The sequence below is a fragment of the Capsicum annuum genome, chromosome 7, assembly GCF_002878395.1.
Source record: "Capsicum annuum cultivar UCD-10X-F1 chromosome 7, UCD10Xv1.1, whole genome shotgun sequence".
Classification (NCBI taxonomy): domain Eukaryota; kingdom Viridiplantae; phylum Streptophyta; class Magnoliopsida; order Solanales; family Solanaceae; genus Capsicum; species Capsicum annuum.
The window spans coordinates 88,162,113-88,167,563 of record NC_061117.1 but is presented as its reverse complement, the minus strand read 5'-3'; positions in this window follow the sequence as shown (position 1 = coordinate 88,167,563).

Below are 5,451 nucleotides of genomic sequence, written 5' to 3'. Positions count from 1 at the left end.
GAACCTAAAGCTCTGATACCAACTTGACATGACTCGACCTGGGGCCTTGTCGTAATGGGCGGCGTCCTAAGTCCGACTGGGACTGGAGACTACCCCTTTACCCAACCCAACCTTCAATTGTCTGCCCTGAGTTGGCTGAATTTTGAACATATAACAAGATAGTATAACTATACAGATTACAGACTCTGGGATAGGTCTATTACCAAGATCGACCCAACTAAATTCCATCATTCCCTACTAACCATACAATCATACCAAGCCAAACCAAGCTATGATCCAACCATAATCAAATAAGTTCCAAAACATAATATGATTAATCCCAAAATAAAGTATGATGGAACAGTGAGAAATTAAGTTTAATAATGTCAGCCTCAATACCAATGCCAATATTAAGGCTGACACCAATACCGATACCGCCCATACTAACCCATAGTAGTACCATAAAGTCTCTAACCAAAAGAATACCAAAATCCAGTTGGGACATTCCCTCAACCATATCCAAAACAAATATGCATATATAAGTCAAAGTATGAAATGAGATCCATGAAATGGAGCCTTTCGAAAAGATAGAAGCTTACCACTAAAATCTAATAATTGTCCCCGAATATCCAAATACTAAGCAGGAGGAGTAAAACGGTCGGTTCTTGCATCGCATAAGGATACAACACTCGAAAACGGATTAGCGGGTGAACGCTAGCATAACTCAGGATAAGGTTAAAATAATGTCATTTACAAAACCAAGTAAAAATCATCCATACGAACACAACCATATATATATATACACAACCATGTCAGAAAAGGGGACTGGGTTTAGCATGCCATTAAAACCTTTACCTGGGCTGTGTAGTTCTGCCTTCCTAAACCACCCACGAGCTATATGGGTTCAGCTCCCCTGCTGAAAAGGCACCAGTACGTAAAGTCATACGACCAGAGAAGAAAACCTAGGATGACTAGTACATCCCCCAAAATATAGAGTGTGACATCATGCACACGATCACTAGGACCAAACCTCACATCAGCAAATATGAGTTTCAAGTTTTGGTCTTCCTGGGACCTCTACCTTTCACGACTTTGCTACACCCTCGCCTTTAATCCCAATTAAAACCATTTTCTAACCAAACCATTATTCCATTATTATTAACCAAGGCTATTAGTAGTGGTATCTTTATACCGACTATAACTTGCAAGTATTGTCCTTGACCAATCCTTAAGGGATTCCCATGTACCCCCACATGATTTCCAATTAAATCAAAACCATGGCTACCAAGGCCTTTCCAATCTATTTAAAACCATTTAAACCATTCATATCATTTAGGGTTCCATTACCAAGTTTAAGCCATGAATAAGTTCCATTGAAAAATCTATATTATAGTTAAAACATTATTATAGGTATTTTATCAAACACTTAGGGGGCATAGTATTTCCAAAACCAAAGTTCATTACCAAAGAACCATTTCCATTCAACCAATTATCCAAAACCACCATTAATGCATATAGAATCATAGTTAAAAATATGGGAAAACCATAACCAAGCATTCATAACCAAAGCTCACAAATCATATTTGAAAACCCAAAATTATACAACATTCAAATCATGAAAACATTGTATAAAACCATGAATTTAGTTGGAACTAACAATAAGGGAAGAGAACATGCCTTAAACCAGGATGATGATGGAGAGACATCACCAAGACAGGCCCCAATTTACTCCTGAATATGAAACCCTAGCTTTCATTGCCCAAGAACTCTAGAAAGGATTTAAGAGTGTTTTTCAAGTGTTTAAGAATAAAATAATAGGGCAAATAACCTTCCAAGTACAACATAAGTCGTGGGACCTTATTAGGATAAGTGGAAAAATATTTAGATTGCCTCACTTAAACTGCATTAAATTCCCGTTATAGGATACGACTGACCCTTACAAGTCGTACCCATCCTGTACGAGCGGTACCTACCTTTCGTACCCTAGGATTTCCCCTTTGGACCCAACACTGTTCAAGGTAAGATACACCCAAAACCATGTCATATTCAAGTGTACGACTAGTACCAATAAATCGTATCCTTGGCAAAATAGAATCCAAGAGGTTTGAACACTGACCACCATACGAGTCTTTGGTACGACTGTACCCTGGCTTATAGCTCATGGTGAGCCACTCGTACTCAGATCCAACTTAATTTAATAAGTCTAAGGTTAAGTGAAGTAATCTAATAACTTGTACCCAACTATAAAACTCGTACCACCCAAATTGTACCCATTCCAGTAATTACATCCATCCCACCAACTGACACTGGTCAGCATACGAATGGACCATACCACCCGTACCCAAGTGCACGACTTATTCCCCTAAGCGTATCTTGCCCAGAAATAAAAAATTAAGGAAATTTTCTAAGATCCAGAAACCAAGGTGTTTCACCGATATTTAATTCAACCCATTTATTATTTTTAATCTCAACCCAACCCGCCCTTTTGACACCCATAAGTATAGTTATTGATCCATTTCCTTTTGTTCCTACAATATGAACAGTCTACAAAATAATTTCACTTTAGACCGATGAGTGAATTACAATTTAAAAAGCAAAAAACACAAAAACTCAAAAAATACGATGAAGGCTTATTCATTAGTCCAATTGTTAGGGAGTTTATAAAGACGTGGTTTTTTAACCTAAGTAGGATTGTATTGTATATTTTAGGAGTCCTTATTTTATCTTATGTATAATATATTCTTAGGGTTTATATATAATTATAATTTTATAGTTAAGTAATAATTTGAGAAAAATAGTAAAAAGACAATTTTGTCTATTGCAGAAACTTATAATGAAGGGCAAAAAGTTCAAACAATATTTTTAAAGACCTTCACACTTTAAATATATTAGAGATTAGAGATTAGAGCCTAGTTTAACCGCACATGCCTCGTACGTGTGCGGAGATTTTTAATAAAGTGCAAAAAATTTAAATCACTTCTCAAACATCCTTCACGCTTTAATATAATAATATAAACATAACATATATTTTATTGTAAACATATATATATATATATATATATATATATATATATATATATATATTACCATCATCAGTTTTGCGTTTGTCATGCAATACCTCTTTTCCTTGCCGCTAGAGGCTTAGAAAGACACATCGATTTGAACCTTATTTGTAGTTCAATTAATTTTTTCTATATTTAAAATCTTTCCCTATTTTTAAAACTAAATTGTTAGAAAATCTTTGATTACTTACTTAAAACTTTTAAAAGTTTGGTACTTCTTACATTTTTTGTATTCTAACGCTTTTATATTTATTGCTAAATTTTTCAAATCTTCTTAAATCAACTTCAGTTGCTTTAGAATTCTTAAACTAATGAAAAATACATTAGTTGTAATTAGTTCTGATGACTTCTAATAAGAAAAGGTTTTACTACAAAAATTTAATTAATTTTCATTCCTTAAATTTTAGAAAAATAGTGAAAAATAATTTTTTCTAAAGCAGAGACTTTTAATAAAGGGAAACACGTTCAAATAATATTTCTAAGACCCTTCACACTTTTAATATAGTACTAGTTTAGATCTACGCGCCTCGTGCGTGTACCTCACTTTATTGAAATCAAATGTTACACTAAATAGAATATTTTTTTAAATAATAAAGATGAATACAATAATTAAATTTAACATCTTTTGAAGAATTTAATTAATTAAACCTAACTTTTACCAAAAAAGTTTATCAAAGTTGAACGACATTCATCTACCACCTGTAAACTATAGCAAAATATTATAATAATAGAGATATTAAAATAATACAACTAAACTTAACATTTACACAAAAAAAATTCTCAAAATAGAGATATAAAAACAATACCGACATTCATCTACCACCTGTAAATTCATCTATGACCCGTAAACTATAACAAAATAATATAATAGTGATCACAAAATTTCAGTTTTGATGAAAATAATTCTTGTTTGTGCGAAAATTTTGACTCTACAGAATGACTTGAATGAAAATAAAGAAGATATATATATACACAAACACGTTGAATTCTATTATGTTGACAAAAACAATGAAGAAGTTGAGGATTAGAAAATTAAGCATCCACCAATCTAGACATGCAACCGAATCAAGTTAGATCAGTATCAATCATATTTTCACAATAAGTAAACCAATTTCTTCTCTAGTTTAACGTGCATCTCAATATTTATAGAAGTATTTCCTTAATAGAGTCCTATTTTAGGAGTATTTTTCTATCATATTTTAAGAGTATTTTTCTAATTGATCAATACAAAGAAAAATATTAATTGATTTTTCTTTCATATATTTTAGGAGTCTCATATATTTTAGGATTTTAGTTAATATGATATAAATACTTAAATAATAAATTAAAAAAATAGTGAAAAGATGATTTTGTCTAAAGATCTTTTAATGAAGGACAAAACGTTCAAATTACTTTTCTAAAGGTCTTCACACTTTTAATATATTATAGATGAATTATAGATATAGATTATAGATTATAGATATAGTATAGATATAGATAAGATTAACATAGTATAATATAAGATTGATATTAATATTAATATTAAAAATAATATAATATCGATATAGATAGATAGATAGATAGATAGATATAGATATAGATAACCCCCAGAAAATAATAAAAAAACACCAAAAAGTAATATCAAACACAAAGAATTGAAAATTGATCTTATTTAGACACTAAATACGAAGATAGTATTTAGTTCGATCTTTTTGTATTTCTTCTGCCAAAAAAATTACTTTATACAAAAAATAACCAACATAAGCTTTCCAACTTTCGTACTTCTCTCACATATACACAAATTACTTTTAAGTTGCTTATAATCATATTTTACTTAATTCTATATTAATTTAAAATTTATTTTTTTGAAAGAAAATTAAGGAGCATGATTCCTATACGATTTTGTGTATACAGTTTTCAAATTTTACCTTTTGTAAGTTTTATCTATATTTCAGGCTTCTTAATTTCTTCCCATATATTTTAGGATTCATATATTTATTTTTTATAATATCTTTATTTTATTATGATTTTTCTCATATAATTTAGAAGTCCTTAATTTAATAGAATAATAATTGGAGAAAAATAGTAAAAAGAGGATTCTGTCTAAAGTAGATACTTTTAATGAAGGGCAAAGCGTTCAAATAACATTTCTAAATCTCTTCACACTTCTAATATATTATAGATATAGATATAGATTATAAATATAGATTATAAATAACTTGAGATAAGCATTCAATAACTCCCGAACTAAGGTCAAAGTTGTTACGACACACTCTAACTTTACAGGGGTTCTATTACCCCTGAACTCAATTTTGACATATTTTTCTCACCCTTTTATGCTGATATAACACCTTTATTACATAAAATAGGGTCCACATCAAAGGTGCCACGTAAGCTAAAAAGGCCGACAAAAGGTGTCACATCAGCTAAA